The 24,653-nt window shown below is 41.9% G+C and overlaps 1 protein-coding gene across 2 annotated transcripts in view; it reads left to right on the forward strand.

The window, feature by feature from the left end:
- The window catches only part of DPP6 (dipeptidyl peptidase like 6), a 1,686,142-nt gene that overhangs the window by 1,049,581 nt on the left and 611,908 nt on the right, over nucleotides 1-24,653 (forward strand). The gene's annotated exons all lie outside the window — the stretch shown is intronic.

The raw sequence follows: 24,653 nt of genomic DNA on the forward strand, positions 1-24,653 counted from the left end.
TGGAGCAGTTCATCCTTACCGCAAAGCTGAGTTCAGAAACTCGAGGTAACAACATAGCGGAGCTGAGTGCGGGATATTGTGGTAATATCCAGCACTCAACTCTGCTATGTGGTGACCTCGATATTCTGCATTCAGCTCTGCGGTGAGGATGAACTGCTCCTTATGATTTCTGGTTGCGTTTGCACTCAGAGGTACGGATATCTGATGGAACATTTTTGGCTGGAAAATCTACCTACACCTAAGTGCGCACGCGCAGTTCCGAGCATGTGCACAAAGTGCTTTTCCCACAGCGCTTCCATTAATTTTTGATAATCAAGTGGATGTGCGCTTGCAAAATGCCGCACAAACCCTCATCCAGATGATTTTTGTGTGGCCGCATCACTTGCGGTGCAGCCTCTTCACTTCCGGTATAGAGCTCTGGCAAGGTATAGAAATTTTCCAGAACACCGGATCCGTCCTTCCGGTCTGCGCATTCGGTGCATTCGTAGACGGATCCGTTCTTGCAATGCATTTCTAGACGGATCCGTTCTTGCAATGCATTTCTAGACGGATCCGCACACGGATTTGTCTACAAATGTTGTCAGTTGACAAACCGATCGGCAGATCTGGCAGGCAGCTCCGACTACGGAACTGCCTTCCGGATCACACTAAGGCTCCATTCACAAGTACGTTGTGTGTTGCGGACCCGCAAATTGGGGATCCGCAACACACCCGCCCGGCACCCCTATAGAAATGCCTATTCTTGTCAGCAAGCTGCGAACAAGAATAGGACATGTTCTATCTTTTGTGGAGCTGCGCACCTGAAGATCGGGGCCGGGCTCCGCAAATGCGGATACGGACAGCACACTGTGTGTTGTCCGCATCCATTCCGTCACCATAGAAAATGAATGGGTCCGCACCCGTTCCGCAAAATTGCGGAACGAATGCGGACCCATTTGCGGATGTGTGAATGGAGCCTAAGGCTACTTTCACACTAGAGGCAGAATCGATCCAACAGGCTGTTCACCCTGTCGGATCCGCCCTGCCGCTATTTGGCCGTGCCGCTGGACTGCCGCTCTGTCCCCATTGACTATAAAGGGGACGGTGGTGGAGCTATGGCGCAGCACGGCAGTGCACAGCGAGCTGCCGCTTGACTAAAAGTACTGGATTTCCGACTTTTTAGGGTACTTTCACACAGCATTAGTGTGATCCGGCAGGCAGTTCCATCGTCGGAGCTGCCTGCTGCCAGGTGCGGATCCGTCTAGAAATGCATTGCAATAACGGATCGGTCTATCCGCTTGTCATGCGGATGGACGGATCCCTCTGTCAGTCTTTTTCACAGTTTTCCCGGTTTGTGCATGCGCAGACCGGAAGGACGGATCCGTCCTTCAGTTGTTTTGCAACGCTGTATCCGCAAGGCAGCTCTGTCGTCGGAGCTGCCTGCTGGATCCGCCGATCAGTGTGACAACTAACAGCATTTGTAGACGGATCCAGGTGCGGATCCGTCTAGAAATGCATTGCAATAACGGATCCGTCCAGCGGCACGGCCAAATAGCGGCAGGGCGGATCCGACAGGGTGAACAGCCTGTCGGATACGTCCTGCCGCTAGTGTGAAAATATCATTAGCATTATCTGTATCTAAGCAATATCTATATTATTCAAATATATATTCAATATGGATATTGCTTAGATAAATACATATATTGGTGGCAGATAAGGATTTTATATAGCTGAATAATGATGATGATAATAATGATGGCCAATTATTTATTTATATTTCCCAGGGGGTGTTCAATGTGTACTAGTGGGGGGAAGGGGGGACAGGGCTGTAATAACGATCCCCAGATGCAGAGGGGAACGTTTACAAACCGCCACCTCTCGCCCCAGTGAATGCAGGAGGGAATAACATACCCTGCTGCCAGAGAAGAGATCACCTCGGCTCTGGTATGTACTGCACATGAGCGATCGCATACCAGAGCCGAGGCAGTGACAAGAGCTGGAGGGGGGAGGGCACCAGAGGCTCTGACGTCTCGTTTACAGAGCCTGGGAGAAGCCTGTAAACGAGACGTCATCACCAGAGCAGTCTTACTGACGTCGGGGGTCACATGAACCAGAACTGAACTGGCCAAATAGTGATAGATAGGTGATGAAAGTGATTTTAATAAACTTTCACTGGACTACAATAAAAGCAATTAGAATAGATTTATTTAAGTCGGATAACCCCTTTAAGATGCTTCTTCATAGTTTCAGCCACAGTGTGTCCATCCATGGTGTCGACTACAGCGTGCTCCTCATACATTACCAACCAGTGTCAGTCGCAGAATGGCTACCATAATTCTAATCATGGTGTCTTCCCATATAGCACAAGCCACAAATAGTCTGTCACAGTGTATCCCCCAGTGTCACAATGTCCCTAATTTCAGCAACAACATAGGTCATACATAACAATCAGGATTTCTGTACAATAATAAAACTAAACCAATGGGAAGTCATTGGTTATGGGATAACAATGGGATAACATTGATTATCTCATAGCAATGACACACGTCAAGGGGTGGGATATCTGTTGAGTAGTAAGAAAACTGTCCTTCAAGTTGGAAGCAGAAAACATTGGAAAGCGGAAGGATCTGATAGAGCCAAGCTATGACGACTAGATGACTGGGTCAAGGCATCTCCAAAATGTCAGGTTGTGCTATTTTCCCCGTATGCCATGTTTGCTAACTACCAAAAGTGGTACAAGGAAGAACAAATGGCCCACAGTGATATGATCCCAAGGCTCATTTATGGATATGGATAGCCTGTCTGGTCAAGTACCATGAAAGAGCTAATATTGCTCACATTATTGAAAAAGTTAAATGGCTTATCCAGGGATAGCAAAATGTGTGCTTTCTTCTAAAAACAGCGCCACACGTATCCATATTGTAGCTCTGCTCTATTGAAGTGAATGGAACTCAACTGCAATACCACACACAATCTGTGGACAGCGGTGGCACTGAGAGAAAGAAACCAATCCCCTTCATGGTGGACCTCTTTAGGCTACTTTCCCACTTGCGGCAGTGTGATCCGGCGGGCAGTTCTGTCGTCGGAACTGCCCGCCGGATCCGCCGATCTGCCGCTGACTGAAAGCATTTGTGAGACGGATCTGGGTGCGGGTCCGTCTCACAAATGCATTGCAAGGACGGATCCGTCTCTCCGCTTGTCATGCGGACCGACGGATCCGTCTTGTACATTTTTTCACATTTTTACCGATCTGCGCATGCGCATCCCGGAACGACGATCCGGCTTTCCGGTATTCTGAATGCCGGATCCGGCACTAATTCATTCCTATGGGAAAAAATGCCGGATCCGGCGTTCAAGCAAGTCTTCAGTTTTTTTCGCTGGAGAGAAAACCGTAGCATGCTGCGGTTTTCTCTTTGTCCTGATCAGTCAAAACGACTGAACTGAAGACATCCTGATGCAAACTGAACGGATTGCTCTCCATTCAGAATGCATGGGTATAAAACTGATCAGTTCTTTTCCGGTATAGAGCCCCTGTGACGGAACTCTATGCCGGAAAAGAACAACGCTAGTGTGAAAGTAGCCTTAATGGTCTTGTTGAGTCCTTGCCCCCACAGATCAGAGATGTTTTTGTAACACAAGGTGGGGGGAGGGATTATATAGAGTATGGGGAAGTAAGGGAATGGCTGATCATGTGAATTATGCCATATTATTTTTTATTACATCGCATCATGAAACCATTAGGGTGTTATTGTGTGCGGCATCCGTATATAATGCTAAGCAGTGAAATTTTATTTTTAATGCATAATTTAACCCAGTGTAAAAGTTAGAGAAACTTCTTGATATTTTCATGGGATATGAAACCACTCTCTTTTTTTACAAGAATTGTTACAACTCAGTTCCGAGATGATTTAAGCCCCCCAGGAGACGCTCTAAATAGCGTTTCTGCCTTGACAACCAGAGCACTTTGCTGACTCACGAAACTTACCATAAGACTAAACTTATTTTATTTCATGAAAAGCGGTCCGGCCTAATGAGCGTGAGATGATGGTTTGCCCAAGTCTCCCTTGTGCCTTGAAAAAAAAAAGTACATCAATATCTTACTGCCCTGATCTAGATTAAGGTCATCCTCCGTGTTTCTAAACATAGCTCAAACGAGTAGAGAGTGACCCGATGAGTGGAGTCTGAAAACCACAGACTAACACCTAACTGTGCTGTGGTGTACTCTTTAATAATAGATTACAGGCTTGTCTAACCTGTATCAGCACTTCCAGAATTTAAATATTTGATATTTCTTGCTCCTTGAGCTCAAATTTGTTACACAAAAGTGAAATGTGGATCTAGGTACATTTTCTATGTTCCTGTAAAGCAAATACTTTATATTTTCTATCATTTGAAAATAACGGGCATATTCCCAGTTATAATGGAATGTTATCTCCATGATGTGGCTCTCCATTTGTTCCAAAAGCCACAGCTCTCAGCATATCCTTACAGCCAGGGGTCATCCTGAGACTGTCCGTGCAAGGGGGTCAGCAATCTCATTATTATCAGAGGGCAGCGTTACAATGGAAGGCCACACTTTTACTATAGAACTGGAGGCATCTGTCAGCAGATTTGTACCTATGAAACTGGCTGACCTGTTGCATGGGCGCTTTGGAGCTGAAGGCATCTGTGTTGGTCCCATGTTCATATGTGATGAGAAAATGATGTTTTACTATACTGTATGAAAATGAGCCTCTAGGAGCAACGGGAGCGTTGCAGTTATACCTAGAGGCTCTGCTCTCTCTGCAACTGCTGTGCTCTCTGCACTTTAATTGACAGGACCAGGTAGTGAAAACATCATCACACCTGGCCCTGTCAATCAAAGTGCAGACGGTGCTGCAATTGCAGAGAGAGCAGAGCCTCTAGGTGGAAACATTAACGCCCCTGTTGCTCCTAGAGGCTCATTTGCATATTTTAAAGCATAATTTTCTCAGCAATGCGGGCACATAGGAACATGGGACCAACATAGATGCCTTCAGCTGCCTAGCGCACATGCAACAGGTCATAGGTATAAATCTGCTGACACATGCCATTTAAAGGCTATATGCATCTTTGGGGCTTTTTTTATTGTCGCATTGTACTCATATATTAAAAATATGGAGCCCTTTATTCTGTACATAGCTGAGATGCTCTAGTAGTTGGGGAGCTGATGGGCTCCTTATCTCTGATCTCTGACATTATAAACACACATTATAGCTCAATCCTTAGCTTACTGACAAGAATGTGGCTTAAATAAGTGTTTATGAAAGGTATGGAAGGCCTTTCAACCCTGAATGACTCCGATGAAAATAGATGACGACGACTGATTACATCCTCCCCCTCTGCACAAGTCACACAAAGCATGCCCATAACTCTCTCCCATAGACTTCAATGGATTGTTTTCTTATGTTGATATGGCTGCAAAGGCCCCCATGAGACCCAGTAAGTCATGATGACATGGACCATTTATTGTGGATGCTTGGTTTGCATGTTTTTATTTTATTTTTTATCTTGCATTGCTATTTTTTGTTATAAGCAGAGCCGAATCAAGGGATTTACATTAAAATGTATTTTAGTCTTCCTTAAAGCCGATCATCCCACTCTTAGGAGAGATTTGTCCTAGAAATACTTATGGTAACTATTTTTTATGTGTATATAAGCTTTTCCATTTTGGCTTTCAGCTCACCCATTAAATATGGCTTAATGTTTTCCTTTTTTTTTTTTTTCATCTTGACACCATAAAAATGACAGAGTATGTATTGGTAGCTGTAATTACGTCTCTGCTTTCCTCACAATAAATATAGAAATTCATTATTGTCAATGCACAGCTAAAAAGGCTGGAAATTAGAAAAAGAACAGAGCACAAAGATATTATAGGTTCAGATGGTAAAGATGATCTCTACACGGAAATTCCATGACCTGTGTTATCCCTACACGGCAGTACGGCGTCTTGTACTATCCCTACACTACAATACTACAGCCAGTATTATTTCTGCACTACAGTACAGCAACCTGTACTATCCCTACATCTGTACTCTGCAAGACCACAACCTATATCACCCTTATACTGAAATGCAATATCCTACACTGCAATACCCAGACATATGCCATCCCTACACTGCAGTAGTCAGACATATGCTATCCCTACACTGCAGTGCCCAGACATATGCCATCCCTACACTGCAGTACCCATATGATATACTTACACTGCAGTAACCAGACATATGCTATCCCTACACTGCAGTACCCAGACATATGCTATCCCTACACTGCAGTACCCAGACATATGCTATCCCTACACTGCAGTACCCAGACATATGGTATCCCTACACTGCAGTACCCAGACATATGCTATCCCTACACTAAAGTCCACAGACATATGCTATCCCTATGCTGCAGTACGCAGACATATTCTATCCCTAAATCTGTACTCTGCAAGACCACAACCTATATCACCCTTATACTGAAATGCAATATCCTACACTGCAATACCCAGACATATGCCATCCCTACACTGCAATACCCAGACATATGCCATCCCTACACTGCAGTAGCCAGATATATGCTATCCCTACACTGCAGTACCCAGCCATATGCTATCCCTACACTACAGTGCCCAGACATATGATATACTTACACTGCAGTACCCAAACATATGCTATTCCTACACTGCACTACCCAGACATGTGCTATCCCTACACTTCAGTACCCAGACATATGCTATCCCTACACTAAAGTCCACAGATATATGCTATCCCTATGCTGCAGTACCCAGACATATGCTATCCTTACGCTGCAGTACCCAGACATATGATATACTTACACTGCAGTACCCAGATATATGTTATCCCTACACTACAGTCCACAGACATATGCTATTCCTACACTGCAATGCCAAGACATTTACTATCTCCACACTGCAATACACAGACATATGATATACAGTCAGGTCCATAAATATTGGGACATCAACACAATTCTAACATTTTTGGCTCTATACACCACCACAATGGATTTTAAATGACTGTCAGCTTTAATTTGAGGGTATTTACATCCAAATCAGGTGAACGGTGCAGGAATTACAACAGTTTGCATATGTGCCTCCCACTTGTTAAGGGACCAAAAGTAATGTGACAATTGGCTTCTCAGCTGTCCCATGGCCAGATGTGTGTTATTCCCTCATTATCCCGATTACAATGAGCAGATAAAAGGTCCAGAGTTAATTTCAAGTGTGCTATTTGCATTTGGAATCTGTTGCTGTCAACTCTCAAGATGAGATCCAAAGAGCTGTCACTATCAGTGAAGCAAGCCATCATTAGGCTGAAAAAACAAAACAAACCCATCAGAGAGATAGCAAAAACATTAGGCGTGGCCAAAACAACTGTTTGGAACATTCTTAAAAAGAAGGAACGCACCGGTGAGCTCAGCGACACCAAAAGACCCGGAAGACCACAGAAAACAACTGTGGTGGATGACCAAAGAATTCTTTCCCTGGTGAAGAAAACACCCTTCACAAAAGATGGCCAGATCAAGAACACTCTCCAGGAGGTAAGTGTATGTGTGTCAAAGTCAACAATCAAGAGAAGACTTCACCAGAGTGAATACAGAGGGTTCAGCACAAGATGTAAACCATTGGTGAGCCTCAAAAACAGGAAGGCCAGATTAGAGTTTGCCAAATAACATCTAAAAAAGCCTTCACAGTTCTGGAACAACATCCTATGGACAGATGAGAGCAAGATCAACTTCTACCAGAGTGATGGGAAAAAAAGAGTATGGAGAAGGAAAGGAACTGCTCATGATCCTAAGCAGATCACCTCATCAGTGAAGCATGGTGGTGGTAGTGTCATGGCGTGGGCATGTATGGCTGCCAATGGAACTGGTTCTCTTGTATTTATTGATGAAGTGACTGCTGACAAAAGCAGCAGGATGAATTCTGAAGTGTTTCGGGCAATATTATCTGCTCATATTCAGCCAAATGCTTCAGAACTCATTGAACGGCGCTTCACAGTGCAGATGGACAATGACCCAAAGCATACTGCAAAAGCAACCAAAGAGTTTTTTAAGGGAAAGAAGTGGAATATTATGCAATGGACAAGTCAATCACCTGACCTGAATCCGATTGAGCATGCATTTCACTTGCTGAAGACAAAACTGAAGGGGAAATGCCCCAAGAACAAGCAGGAACTGAAGACAGTAGCAGTAGAGGCCTGGCAGAGCATCACCAGGGATGAAACCCAGCGTCTGGTGATGTCTATGCGTTCCAGACTTCAGGCTGTAATTGACTGCAAAGGATTTGCAACCAAGTATTAAAAAGTGAAAGTTTGATTTATGATTATTACTATGTCCCATTACTTTTGGTCCCTTAACAAGTGGGAGGCACATATGCAAACTGTTGTAATTCCTACACCGTTCACCTGAATGTAAATACCCTCAAATTAAAGCTGACAGTCTGCAGGTAAAGCACATCTTGTTCGTTTCATTTTCAAAATCATTGTGGTGGTGTATAGAGCCAAAAATGTTAGAATTCTGTCGATGTCCCAATATTTATGGACCTGACTGTACTTACACTGCAGTACCTAGACAAATTCTATCCCTACACTACAGTCCCCAGACGTATGATATCCCTACTCTGCAGTACCCAAACATATGCTATCTCTACTATGCAGTACCCATACATATAATATCCCTACAATACAGTACAGCAACCTGTAATATCTCTACACTGCAGTATTACACTGCAAGACCACAACCTATATCATTCTCCTACTGAAATTCAACATCCTACACTGCAATACCCAGACATATGATATTTCTACACTGCAGTACCCTAGACATATGCTATCCCTACACTGCAATACCCAGACATATGATATCCCTACACTGCAATACCCAGACATGTTCTACCCCTACACTGCAGTACCATAATCTGTATTATCTTTTTACAGCAATACCACCACCTGTGTTATTATTAAACTGCAGCACCAAAACCTCTATTACTCCTACACTGAAGCACCACAAATTGTATTATTCCTACATTGCAAAACTTTACAACACTGCAGCAACATAACCTGCAAATTATAAACTGCAGCACAACCTCTATTACCTATATACTGCAATACCACAGCTTCTATTTTCCACGGATTCCAGTACCACAACCTCTGTTAACCCTACATTGCAGTACCACATCCTCTATTATCCTTACACAGCAGTACCACAACCTCTGCTATGCTTACGCTGCAATACCATATCCTCTATTATCTCTACACTGCAGTAACACAACCTCTATTACCCAGACACTGCAGTACCACATCATCTATTACCCATACACTACAGTACCACATCCTCTATTACTCCTACAATGCAGTATCGGAACCTCTATTATTCCTACACTTCAGTACCACAACCTCTATTACCCAGACACTGGCGTAACACAACCTCTCTTACCCCTACACTGCAGTAACACATTCTATATTACCCAGACACTGCAGTACCGCCACCTCTATTACCCAGACACTGCAGTACTGCAACCTCTATTACCCAGAAACTTCAGTACCACCACCTCTCTTACCCCTACACTGCAGTAACACATTCTATATTACCCCTACACTGCAGTACCGCAACCTTTATTACTCATACACTGCAGTTCCGCAACCTCTATTACCCAGAAACTGCAGTAACACAACCCCTCTTTAGCCTATGCTGCAGTACCGCAACCTTTATTACTCATACAATGCAGTTCTGCAACCTCTATTACCCAGACACTGCAGTACCACAACCTCTATTACCCCTACACTGTAGTACCACAACCTCTATTACTCCTACACTGCAGTACCACAACCTCTATTACTCCTACACTGCAGCACCGCAACCTCTATTACCCAGACACTGCAATACCCCATCCTTTATTATCCCTGATCTGCAGTACCACAACCTCTGTATGTGATCCCTATGTTGCAATGCAACAACTTGCATTAGAACTACACTGCGGTAAATATAGGTACTGTGCAATGAGGAAAATTTGTCTTTAAAACCTGATTTAAAGTTAGTTAAAGGGAATCTGTCACCTGCTTTTACCATTTTAAGCTGTTACCATCGCTATGTTCACTAAAGTACCTTATTTCCTGCAGTCTTCTTTTTACTTTATTTCTTTTTTATCCTTTTGATATAAAAGCGCTTTTTATGATATGCTAATGAGGCTCCAAGGTGCCCAGAGGGGCGTGCCCAAGAACGCCTCCTGATCCTGAAATAACCTCCCACAGCCCGGTAAACTGTTCCGCCCCCTCCCCACGTCATAGTCTACCTTCTAGAAACGCCGGCCAGAAAACTCGCGCAGGCGCAGTACCGCCTGCGGCCTGCACCATCATCAACCTCCTGAGGGCAACAGCCTCAAAAGTCTCACTGGGCATGCGCCGAGCCCAGTGATGTAACCTGAGCGCTGTTGCCCTGAGGAGGTTGATGATCGCGCAGGCCGCAGGTGGTACTGCGCCTGCGCGAGTTTTCTGGCCGCCGACAGGAAGAAGGACGGGGCATTTCTAGAAGGTAGACTATGACGTGGGGAGGGGGCGGAACAGTTTGCCGGGGCTGTGGGAGGTTATTTCAGGATCAGGAGGCGTTCTTGGGCACTGCAGGGGGGCGTCACTAGGCACCGGAGATGGAAAAAAATGCCCCTCTGGGCACCTTGGAGCCTCATTAGCATATCATAAAAAGGGCTTTCATATCAAAAGGACAAAACGAAATAAAGTAAAAAGAAGACTGCAGGAAATAAGGTACTTTAGTGAACATAGCGATGGTAACAGCTTAAAATGGTAAAAGCAGATGACAGATTCCCTTTAACATTGCCATTTTTGTAGAATGCCAAGCAGTCAGTGAGCACACATCAGGAAACGTGCTGATTAAAATACAGCATTGGTAGTCAATACAAGACGCATGTCGGCCGCAGATCTCTTTATAAAGATGCATGATAATTTCATTCGGTACAGTGGAGACCACCAAAGACAAAACATTGTAGGAAGGTCCTGCAGACATAAATGACTGGAGGTCATGGGGGTTCGGAAGGTGAAAAAATTAGGGGATTTATACAGGGAGTGCAGAATTATTAGGCAAGTTGTATTTTTGAGGATTAATTTTATTATTGAACAACAACCATGTTCTCAATGAACCCAAAAAACTTATTAATATCAAAGCTGAATATTTTTGGAAGTAGTTTTTAGTTTGTTTTTAGTTTTAGCTATTTTAGGGGGATATCTGTGTGTGCAGGTGACTATTACTGTGCATAATTATTAGGCAACTTAACAAAAAACAAATATATACCAATATAACATTTCAACATTCACAAATATACATTTCTGACATTCAAAAACAAAACAAAAACAAATCAGTGACTAATATAGCCACCTTTCTTTGCAAGGACACTCAAAAGCCTGCCATCCATGGATTCTGTCAGTGTTTAGATCTGTTCACCATCAACATTGCGTGCAGCAGCAACCACAGCCTCCCAGACACTGTTCAGAGAGGTGTACTGTTTTCCCTTCATGTAAATCTCACATTTGATGATGGACCACAGGTTCTCAATGGGGTTCAGATCAGGTGAACAAGGAGGCCATGTCATTAGATTTTCTTCTTTTATACCCTTTCTTGCCAGCCACGCTGTGGAGTACTTGGACGCGTGTGATGGAGCATTGTCCTGCATGAAAATCATGTTTTTCTTGAAGGATGCACACTTCTTCCTGTACCACTGCTTGAAGAAGGTGTCTTCCAGAAACTGGCAGTAGGACTGGGAGTTGAGCTTGACTCCATCCTCAACCCGAAAAGGCCCCACAAGCTCATCTTTGATGATACCAGCCCAAACCAGTACTCCACCTCCACCTTGCTGGCGTCTGAGTCGGACTGGAGCTCTCTGCCCTTTACCAATCCAGCCACGGGCCCATCCATCTGGCCCATCAAGACTCACTCTCATTTCATCAGTCCATAAATCCTTAGAAAAATCAGTCTTGAGATATTTCTTGGCCCAGTCTTGACGTTTCAGCTTGTGTGTCTTGTTCAGTGGTGGTCGTCTTTCAGCCTTTCTTACCTTGGCCATGTCTCTGAGTATTGCACACCTTGTGCTTTTGGGCACTCCAGTGATGTTGCAGCTCTGAAATATGGCCAAACTGGTGGCAAGTGGCATCTTGGCAGCTGCACGCTTGACTTTTCTCAGTTCATGGGCAGTTATTTTGTGCCTTGGTTTTTCCACACGCTTCTTGCGACCCTGTTGACTATTTTGAATGAAACGCTTGATTGTTCGATGATCACGCTTCAGAAGCTTTGCAATTTTAAGAGTGCTGCATCCCTCTGCAAGATATCTCACTATTTTTGACTTTTCTGAGCCTGTCAAGTCCTTCTTTTGACCCATTTTGCCAAAGGAAAGGAAGTTGCCTAATAATTATGCACACCTGATATAGGGTGTTGATGTCATTAGACCACACCCCTTCTCATTACAGAGATGCACATCACCTAATATGCTTAATTGGTAGTAGGCTTTCCAGCCTATACAGCTTGGAGTAAGACAACATGCATAAAGAGGATGATGTGGTCAAAATACTCATTTGCCTAATAATTCTGCACGCAGTGTAGGTTTGGCTTAAGCAAAGGGAACCATGTGCAAAACGGGGGAACAGAAAAAAGGGGATCGAAATCTATGTATTACATTTTGTGATATAAGTAACACAGTACTTTATATTGACAACATTCTTACTGGAGATGCTTCAAGTCATGTCACTTGGGGTTATCAAAGAACATCCAATTTGCCAGTCTTTTAATTGTACGATAAGGATTTCTTGATCTTGGAACCTTTATAAATTACCGCAGTCACGAAAATAACTTGACAAGGGCAAGTGAAAGAAATTGAGAATGAATGAGCTAGAAAAGGCTCATTCTGTTTGAGAAATGTAGGCTACCAATTGTAACTTCACATTATGGGAAGTATAAATTGTGCGTGTGATATCTGAAATGATCATTAGCTATATTTATTATACAAATAAATTCCAGGCATTTTAACAGTTGCACACTTTATGCATTTTTACATTCCCCAGCAAGGATTCCCAATTTCAGGGGTTTTCAGCTAGGTATAATTTGAACCACCGATGCTTGTCATAATGTGGAATACAGATCAAGCATGAATAATTCATAGTTCCCCGCAAATATTCAGATATTTAGAGCCAGGTGATATGTATGGCCAGTGTGAAAGTCTTGCAAAGAGTAGTTTTGATCAACAGGATGCAATACAGTTTTGTAAAAGCTGATAGTAAAGCTGTAGCTAATATACTTCTATTGTTAAGCCTATATTGTAATATGAACAGTCGAAGGCAGAGTTTTTCTCACATTCCAATGAATATGGAGCTATTTTTAGGCTGTGAAATGTTATCTGGCTCTGTAATGCTGGTCTCCGTTTAGCAATTTTCAAGTTCTAGTAAAACATATTAAAATTGCTTTTACAGTTTTGAGAGCAATCAGATACTTAACAGAGAAAAAAATAGTATTTTATTACAAAGAAAATGTTCCTGTCTGGTTATACAATGTTGTTTCTTCATGCAAATAGGAAGAGATTAGAATTTTCCAGAAAAAAAAATTGCTGCAGAAGATGTTTTACGTATATATTCATGTAAAGGTGTGCTTTATAAATCAAAGCACCTCAAAAATACATGTTTAAGAAATACAGGAAATGAAAGAAGTAGGATGAGGATAATGGCTCATCCATACAAATTCATCATACAACCATTCATTTCAATGGGTTTGCAAAGAAAATGGAAGTTATTCCGTGTGCATTCCTTTTCCGTATGTCCGTTCCACAAAGAGGTAGAACATGTCCTATTGTCCCTATTATGGACAAGGATAGGACTGTTCTATTAGGGGCCAGCTGTTCTGCTAAATAGCAAAATAGGGAATGCACAGGACGTCATCCGTATTTTCTGTGGACCCGTGTTTTGTGGACTGCAAAATACATAATGTTGTGTGCATGAGCCCTAAGATTTAGTCAACTGTGGTAAGCAATTTTAATGAGAATTTAGATGGCAGGACAATGGCTCAGTGGTTAGCACTGGAGGCTTGCAGTGCTGGAGTCTTAGGTTCAAATTTGACAAAGGACAACATCTGCATAGAGTTTGTATGTTCTCCCTGTGTTTACGTGGGTTTACTCTGGGAACTCCGGTTTCCTCCCATACTCCAAAGACATACTGATAGGGAACTTAGATTGTGAGCCCCATTGGGGGCAACTTGATGCTACTAATGTAAATGTAAAGTGCTGTGGAATATAAGTGCATAAAATAATAATAGATGTGCAAATTATAGTATATACCGTATATTTTGCCCTATAAGACGCACCTAGGTTTTAGAGGAGGACAATAGGGAAAAAAAAAATTTCATTAGACGTGAGATCAGACCGGCAATCAGACCCCCAGTGTTAATCAGACTTCAGCTCACAGCCCCAATCAGACCTCAGGTCAGAACCCCAAGTTAATTAGACCTCAATAAGACTTCAGATCAGACCCTAATGTGAATGACTCCCCCAATCAACCCCCCGCCATTTATCAGCCATCATATCAGCCCCCAGCCATAGAGTAAATAAAAAAAAATCCAATTGCCTCTCCTGCTCTGGGCGCCGCCGCTCCGCACCTCCATCGCTCTCTCTCTTCTTCCTGCCACGGCTCTGCTGTGACCCGACGCAGACAGCGAGAGGTCACAGAGTGGCCTCACGCTGTGTACAGCCACAGCAAAGCCAAGGACGAGGAAGCGGTGAGAACAGAGCCTTCACTGCTTCCCATAATGGAAGTGCTCATTAGTATTCATCCCACAGGACGCAGTGAGATTCACTCCCCCCCCCCCTAAAAACAGTGCGTCTTATGGGCTGAAAAATACAGTAGACATGTGCACACAAGGGACAGAGTAAAGATCAGGAGTTAAACCAATAACTCACAACCTCCTCTAGCCAATTTAATTTTCTTCCATAGATTTGGTTGACCAGTCTTGTCACCAAAAGCTCTAAGCGAAGGGACGTAGACCACAGCATAGCCTGACACTGAAGCTCTTAGGTCCTAAAATCTATACCATGGTCTACCCCATAATTGTAATTTTTTATTTATTTAAATCAAAATACTGTACAAAAAAAATTACAGAAAGCTCAGTTAAGAGGACAATATACTAGATTGTCATGGTTTTGTATATGTCCATCATGAATACAGCAAACAACAACATATATCATAACACATTATAGAGATAAAATTTTTGAATTAAATCCTATATTCAATCCTCTTTATTATAGAGCAAATGTGTCTTTATTCATATACCAGAAAGATCAAAAAGAAACCAGCATATTTCAACACTATGGCGTGAAATATTATATCAATCACATTAAGAGGATGACTGATTAAAAAGAAAAAAATGAATAAAGAAAAAAGAAAAAAGGAACAGACAAAGAACTTAAATCTGTCTCGACTCTTGCAATTTCTACCCCATAATTGTAATGTCTGTTGATGTTTTATAGGAGTTATGTATGGTACAAGAAGATGTGTCTAGTAGAAGTATTCATTTGTATTTTTTATTTTAATTTGCATTATTATTTGAATTCATATACATTATTTCTATCCGTCTCCTGGTACCCCTGCTGATTAGCTGTTTGAGGAAGCTGCGGAGCTCACCAGAGCTACGGTGATTGCCGCAGCCCCCTCACAGCTTACCTGTCCACATCTATTTGACAGCATCTGCGTGTAGTATTGCAGCTCAGCCATATTCACTTCAAACAGGATGAGCTGCATCTACGCCATATGACCTGTGAATGTAAAGTCACATGGAGTAGGAAAAGGGCTTAGCGCTCATGGAGCACCATGGCCTCTTCATATAGCTGACCAACGGGGGTATACACACAAACATATGTTCGGTCCAGATCAGATGCAGACCTATTCATTTCAATGGAGCCACAAAAGATGCGGACAGTATGCCGTGTGCTGTCCACATTCGCATGTCCATTCCGCGGCCCCGCAAAAAGATAGAACATGTCCTATTCTTGTCCATTTTGTGGACAAGGCTAGAACATTTCTACATAAGTTAAAAAATTTATGGTGGCATGCATTCGGCAGGGATCCGTGTTTTGCAGATTTGCAATTTGCTGACAGCAAAGCACACTTACGACAGTGTGCACGAGCCATAACTGAGCAAAAAATACTTATACCAACTGGTTCAGGACCCGACTAGAGGGACGGCCATACTGGACTTAGTATTAACCAATAGACATGACAGAAAAACAGATGTGCAGGTTGGGGGACAGCTGGGAAATAGTGACAATAAAGTAATAACCTTCCAATTATCATTCAAAAGAGCATTTCTACAGGGAGGAACAAAAATACCAAACTTCAAAAAAGCTAAATTTAGCCAACTAAGAGAGGCCATAGTCCTAACTAACTGGGACAAAGTCCTCAAAAATAAAAATACAGCCACAAAATGGGATATCTTTAAAAACATGCTAAAATCTCATTGGGAGAGGTACATACCGTATGGGAATAAAAGGTTAAGGAGCAAAAACAAACCAATGTGGATAAATAGAACTGTAAAGAAAGCAATAAATGACAAAAAGAAAGCATATAAATCACTAAAACAGGAGGGTAGTACGGAAGCACTGAAAAACTATAAGGAAAGAAATTGAACATGTAAAAAACAAATAAAAGCGGCCAAACTAGAGACCGAGAGATTAATTGCCAAAGAGAGTAAAACTAACCTTAAAATGTTCTTCAATTATATAAATGTTAAAAAGTATAAATCTGAAGGTGTCGTGCCTTTAAAGAGTAATGACAGAGGAGTCGCAGAGAGCGACGAGGAGAAAGCAAAGCTGTTAAAAAAAAAAAATTCTCCAATGTATTCACTGAGGAAAATAAACTGTCAGATGACATGCAGAATGTAAAAATAAATTCCCCATTAAAAGTGTCCTGTCTGACCCAGGAAGAAGTACATCAGCGACTTAAAAAGATTAAAATAGACAAATCGCCAGAACTGGATGGCATACACCCCCGTATCCTAAGGGAATTAAGTAATGCCATAGCCAGACCCTTATTTCTGATATTTGCAGACTCTATAGTGACAGGGAATGTCCCACAGGATTGGCGCATGGCAAATGTGGTGCCAATATTCAAAAAGGGTCCAAAAATAGAGCAGGGAAACTATAGGCCGGTAAGTTTAACATCTGTTGTGGGTAAACTGTTTGAAGGTTTTCTGAGAGATGCTATGTTAGAGCATCTCAATGGAAATAAGCAAATAACGCCATATCAGCATGGCTTCATGAGGGATCGGTCATGCCAAACTAATTTAATCAGTTTCTATAAGGAGGTAAGTTCTAGAATTGACAGCGGCGAATCAATGGATGTCGTATATCTGGACTTCTCCAAAGCATTTGACACTGTACCACATAAAAGATTAGTATATAAAATGAGAATGCTCGGACTGGGAGAAAACGTCTGTAAGTGGGTAAGTAACTGGCTCAATGATAGAAAACAGAGGGTGGTTATTAACGGTACACACTCAGATTGGGTCACTGTCACTAGTGGGGTACCTCAGGGGTCAGTACTGGACCCTATTCTCTTCAATATATTTATTAATGATCTTGTAGAAGGCTTGCATAGTAAAGTATCAATTTTCGCAGATGACACTAAACTGTGTAAAGTAATTTACACTGAAGAGGACAGTGTACTACTACAGAGGGATCTGGATAGAGTGGAGGCTTGGGCAGATAAGTGGCAGATGAGGTTTTACACTGACAAATGTAAGGTTATGCACATGGGAAGGAATAATGCAAGTCACCCGTACATACTAAATGGTAAAACACTCGGTAACACTGACATGGAAAAGGATCTAGGAATTTTAATAAACAGCAAACTAAGCTGCAAAAAACAGTGTCAGGCAGCTGCTGCCAAGGCCAATAAGATAATGGGTTGCATCAAAAGGGGCATAGATGCCCGTGATGAGAACATAGTCCTACCACTTTACAAATCGCTAGTCAGACCACACATGGAGTACTGTGTACAGTTCTGGGCTCCTGTAAACAAGGCAGACATAGCAGAGCTGGAGAGGGTTCAGAGGAGGGCAACTAAAGTAATAACTGGAATGGGGCAACTACAGTACCCTGAAAGATTATCAAAATTAGGGTTATTCACTTTAGAAAAAAGACGACTGAGGGGAGATCTAATTAATATGTATAAATATATCAGGGGTCAGTACAGAGAAATGTATTTTTTCGGCCTTATGTACTATGTTACTATGTTACTTGGTGCCCTCCTTTTCATCTTTTTAGTTGCAAATTCTCTAATTCTCGGGCTCATCTTCTTCCACTATCAAAGATAGGTGCACCACTTCTCAGACCATCTTGCAGACACTGTGCATCGGTGGCCCAAGACTCCTCCTACTTGTCCAATCCTGCTCTTCTTGGATTGGCTGGCACTGTTCACATGAGCAGTGCTGGCCAATCCAAGAGCAGCAGGAGGTGTCTTGGGCTACCAAATGCACAGTGTCCATCAGGCAGTCTGAGAAGCCGTGTGACCATCTCGGATGGCAAAAGAGGAGCCGATGAATTAAAAGACCTCTATCTAAAAAGGAGGGCACCAGGTTAAGTGTTCTGTTTATTCTCCAGTGTATGCACTTTTTTTTTCCAGAACTAAAGGGTCGCTTTAAGTCAGTTTTAAGAAAACTGAATGAAATACAGACAGTGCATGCATGTTGAAATTCCAATACCTGTAAAATAAACACATTGTAGTTGGTAGATATTATTGTCTCAGAAGAACCCTTTGTAGCCCACGCTTCTTAGGATGGCCTTGGTTTTTGCTATGGCCCTGAATGCCTCATGTTGTTTACTCTATAAAAACTCATGAATACGAGCCTTTGAGGTTCCATGGAAAAAGGTTTCTCAGTCAATGATTGAATGCAAAAATGGAGAAGAATGAGAGAGATGCCCACTGCCCTCCTACAGCGTGTCCGTTTGCATGCTGCCAAGCGTTGTTACATATGCCAGAATAAATGAGACAAATGAACACAAGGCCAGAATCCAAAGTACCTTAGCTAAGTTGTTCTTTCAGTCTTGTTAGATGTAGAGAAAAATACATTGTATCTTTTAAAAAAGTGACATTCTTCCAAGGATTTCATTGAAGGATGCCGCAACCCTTAGATAAGATCAGTCCAGAAAGAAATCAATTAGCCTTAGGAAATAATTAATTATGGTTAAAAGTTGATTAATTAATTAAAAAGATTAACTATGCGTTCACTTGATATGAAGAAGCATCACGGTTGCGTTTTGGCAGGCGTGGAACAGAAGGTGTTAATGAATCTGATTAAAAGCTTTTCTAGTTTAATTTAGTGTAACATTATTAACACTTTTATAACAAACTGCAACTAATTAAACGACTGCACTTCTTATTGGCTCGGAAGAAAATATCGTGTTAGAATGCCCCGCATGTAATTTATTGCTTACAGTCCTGAAAAATATATTTGTACTAAATTGCTGACATCACTAATTATTTAACTGCATGCGTGGGCTAGCGACGCAACATCTAGACACCACAAAATGTCCTCTTCCTAAACTCAGCTTCATTAAAGCGGTTGGCCCATCTTTGACATTGATGGCATATTGCTAGGATATGTCATCAAAGTGAGATAGGTGTAGGTCCCACTTCTGGGACCCAATCCTCTCTCCAGAACTAGGCTCCCAAAGTGAAAAAGAGCACACCGTGAATGCTCAGCATGCTCTCTCCTTCATTGCTCAGATATTCCCAGAAGTCCCATAGTGGTGAACAGAGGGTGGTTGCACATGAGCAGCTGCTCTCTGTTCACTTTGGGGGGCCCCATTCCAGAAATAAGAGTGGGTCTCAGAGATGGGATCGGCACATATCTGACATTGGTGGCATATCCTGAAGATATGACACCAATGTCTGAGATGAGCAAACTCTGTTAGACTTCAAAAGAAGCCATTAATGAATGTTCCTGACTGTTCCGTGCCCCACTTATTTTCCACCCTATAGAGTACTTATATGTACCCCATCAAGTTGCATTGTACTGGCCAAATCCACCAAGAACGGTGCGGTCATTCAGCAGTCAAATGTGTATGGGGAACTCCTGACTGTTCCCAACAGAGGAGGTAGAGTGAGAAAAGGATCAGGTGAAGTGAATATTTGGAACCGATACTTTTGTTCTCCCAGAAGATAAGCTACTGCCAGAGGTCCGGAAGAGGTTTTCTCCCCTCTCCCCATTGAATATACTTACACATTAAAGCCGAACCAAATGTGTATGTGTATGAGAGAGTCAGGAGAGAGTTGAGGGAGATAGCTGTCAGACGAAGGATTGTTCAGCCGACAGCAACTAAATAGGAATGGCTGCCTTGAAGGCAGTCTGAAAGAAAGATGTGACAGATAACACCATAGGGCTTTATATTATCAGAATGTCAAACTATTTTTAACACCAGGTGAGTTGGTATAGTTTTTGTCCAAAACATGTGGCAAAAGCTATTTAAGGCCTCATGCATGCGGTCTACAAAACACGGATACCAGCCGTGTGTGTTTCGCATTTTGCGGAATGGAAAACCCGGGACACAATAAAGCAGTCCTATCCTTGTCCATGATGCAGACAAGAATAGGACATGTTCTACTTTTTTTGCGGGGCCATGGAACGGATGTCAGGATTCAGACAGCACACGGAGTGCTGTCCATATCTTTTGCAGCCCCACTAAAGTGAATGGGTCCGCATCCGACCTGCAAAAAATGTGGCACAGATGCAGACCCAAAGTTGTGTGCATGAGGCCTAAAACTTGGACAGAACAAGGCTCAAAAATCTTGAATTTGGTGCATACACTTTATATATTTGGTATACCAAGCATGTGTCACAATTTTTGGTGCAAATCGAGACACTTTCCAGGCACAGTGACACTGATAGATCTCAAACAATGTATACCAATTTATACCATCTCAACAGGGGAATGTCACACTATGGATATATTTGACATATGTACTTGAAGCTTTCCCAAGGATTTTAAAAGTACCACAAATTGGCGGATCTAGGGTTTCTAAAAAAAAATTTGAAATGTTAGAGAAGGGGTGGTACTTAGCAGAAAGGATAGGGGGGGGGTCATGGAAAAGGTGGCAGGGTCTAAGATGTGCTATTTTGGTGCAAAATTGTGCCCCAATTCTGGCATAAAAATCTCAAAGTAGGCCAACCAGTAGTTGGTGTAGAGTCAGAGAAAAGTGTCTGTCCCTGCACAGATTTATCATCCAGCCTGAGCCACAGTGATAAATCTGGTGCTGGTCTAGGAAGTCTATTTAAGCTTACACCATTGTTAGGATTAATAAATGTAGACCAATGTACACAAAGTTTAATATCTAACGTTGGATGGTAACAAGGGTGGGGGTAGGGTTGAACAAGCACCTAGCCCTCTCGTCTTGACAAATGGGAATATATGGTGGTAAAAACGAATTCCAAAATAGGGGTAGCACATTTGTGCTGTGCACCCTCTATTCATTTTATAAACTAGGTCCCTGGCTGTGAATGATATATACATTAACTGTATAATGATGAAAGTTTTTGCACTTTGCTACAGGTTGTTTACAACAGAACTGCCCTCTGGCTGCACACATCCAAAGGCACAAGCATGAAATCAACAATATCATTTGGGTAGGGGATAGAAATCCCAATCCTCAATATGCAATGTTTTCATTTTTTTTTTTCAATTTCCAATTTAAATTGAGATTCAGAATATTTTGATGAGTCATATGTAGACCTTTCTGAGATCTATCTTTGTAATACTGGGAATATTATATTTGAATATTTTGTGGTGCCTGCAGGTTTACACTTGATCATTTCACGATGTTTATGAAAATTTGTCATGGTAACTTAGTTTTGTTCTGCGCTTGGGGGGATTTATTTCCTTGCTTGTATTATACAGGTTTTGCTTGTATATTGGTTCCAATGGAAGTAAAACAGCTTGTAGTTGTATAATATGAGGTATTACAAAATACAATTTTAATCCAGTTTATACAATGCAAAACAGCAAAAAATTACCCATTTTGTCGCAAAATGTAACGCTATTACAGAGAACTATTGGGTTATGGTCCGTTGCTGGTCACTTGATGATGATGATTTGAAGGACTAAGTTTAGGCCACATGGTTGCTCAAAGATTAGCTCATGTTATAGCTATGAAGGCATGGGCTCGAATCTGGCCCAAACTACATCTTCATAAGATTTTGGGGAGATTAACCAAACAAAATGCATCATGGCCACTTCAATGGGGCTGAATTGTGTCTAGGCCCTGTGACTGATGAAGGTGACATCACTGGCCTAGGGATAGCTGCAAGAAGGCTGTAAGGCTCACATAAGAATAGAGACTTCATTATAATTACATGTGGAATATACATATTTACTGAAACAGACATGTAAGAGGAGCTGGCAGGTCCTCTTTAAGCAAATTCAAGCTAAAGTAAGGGTAAACATCTGTAGATAGGCTCGGACTGACCCATAGGGGAACAAGTTAATCCTCCGGCGAGCACCTGACAAAGGCAACATCTCATACAGCCTATATCTATATTAACAACTGGGTAAATTATTTAAACTACCCAGTTTATTATTATATTATTATGCATTGGGTGCTTAAGGTGACTTCTAGATACAGAGGCAGGGCAGCCAGTATTCACCAGGGACCCACCTTCAAGTTGTTGTTGCAGGAACCCCCTAATCAATCATCTTGAGCGTCTTATTGCTACCTGCGTCTGTGTTAGCAGGTAATATCTGTATGTAGCTCTACAATGTGCCTCCAGAATCAATTTTACTGGGGACCCTAGTCCGACACTCTCTGTAGATAATAATATAGGGTCTGGGTGAGGTGTTGGGTAAAGCCTATGTGTTCTGCGAAGTCTATTAGTGATGCAGAACATGTGTCATTCAATTTGGTCATCAAAAGTTGGTCTAAATTTTTCCCTTATTGACTTGATTAGCAGTGGGTTTTCTCAGCCCCAGCTGCAGGTTTTATTGAAATGTTCACATGTTTAAACTACCATGTGAAATGAGAAATGGAGATGGTTTAACAGCTTTGAGATTTGCATTAAGTCAGAACAACTTACCTTTTTGGTCAGTCGAGGTGATTTTTTTTTTAAAGAGCTGCTGACTGGGAGAAAAAGTAGAGTGATTGCAGGCAAATGGAAGATAAGATGTAATTGGTGGGATGCATGGGTGAGAGTCTGTGGAAAGGTGTTCTAGAAAAGACATAGAAGTCTATCTGGTCCATGCTTTTTGTGACATGACATACTGTAGATGAAAAAGGGTGACAATGTTAGTGAAAAAGCTTTGTGTGATCACCGCCCTGGTCTTGTAATTGCACAATATATGAAGTCTATAGATGATTATATAAGATGGATGTTATCTATTCTGAAGGTAGACAACTTCGTGTACCCACCTGACTTTTAATTCTTTGTCTCACACAATTTTTTTATTATATTATTGATTATTTATATTTTTTTTTACAAATCTTCTGAAATTGGCTAGAAAGTAGCTATTTCATAAGATAAAATGATGGATATGATGACTGGTTGGTGTTTGGGTATGGAGAGTGGAAATATACAAAGTATAGATACATTGAAAGCCATAGAAAGAACAGGAATAGGTTATGTGGGCACCACATGCATGCGTAGGAGACCAGCAGTCAACGGGGATCACTGCTGAATTGAAAACATAATTATTTACCCAACTTCACACCTTCTGATTGCAGGGAAGGGACTTAGATGGTTACTAGCGCATATTCAGACCAGTTCTTATCAGTGTAATAACTTTAAATATAGGGATCATAGGCTGTTCTGCACAGGGGACCTGGGTTGCCTGTGTCCTCCCCTTGAGCATACCTTCTCAGTACAGTTTACAATTTATTCATCAGTCTCATATAAATCTTACCTATTGCCATCATATCAAATCTTCTTGTGTCTGGCCAGGTTTATCCGCCCATGTGGATGTATTTCTGTAACCACTTCTGTGACAATACGCCGTATATCTGTGCAGCCAGCCTTTGGATCAAAAATGTGAATAAAGCTCCTTACTTTGCTTAGTTATGATGTGGAGCATGGTTTTTGATAATCTCATTTTATGGCTGTCCAAAATCCTTTAATCTGCCTTTCATGATTCCCAGAAAGTAAAATATGAAACAAGTTTATCTTTGGTCATTTGGCCAATGGGTCTAAAAATGAGATACAACAGCGAGAATGGAAAATGATAAAATATGTTTTATTGTAGAGAAGAAACACAAGCAGTATTACAATCGTTCAGTTCATATCTCAGTATTTTAAAGCAGCTTTAAGCATTTTATTCAAAAACTCACTGTCATGTACCCTATTAGGAATTTTGAGTTAGGAGAAGGAGATCCACAGTTGACGATCATCTTGACTACTGGTCCTTTATAAGGGGGAATTACAGCCTCAAAGGAGCACCAATCGATGATGTACAGGTTGATGGATGCTCCTTTAAAGGGGTTTTCACAAGGTCAGATGCAAAGTGAATAGGGGACAATTGATCATTATTGCAACCATTCATCCCCCATTCACTTTGCATACTATTCTAGCGCAACCCTTGTTTACACATGACTAAAGATGATTTTTGGCATCACATGAAAGATGTAATT

The sequence above is a fragment of the Bufo bufo genome, chromosome 5 (assembly GCF_905171765.1).
Source record: "Bufo bufo chromosome 5, aBufBuf1.1, whole genome shotgun sequence".
Lineage (NCBI taxonomy): Eukaryota > Metazoa > Chordata > Amphibia > Anura > Bufonidae > Bufo > Bufo bufo.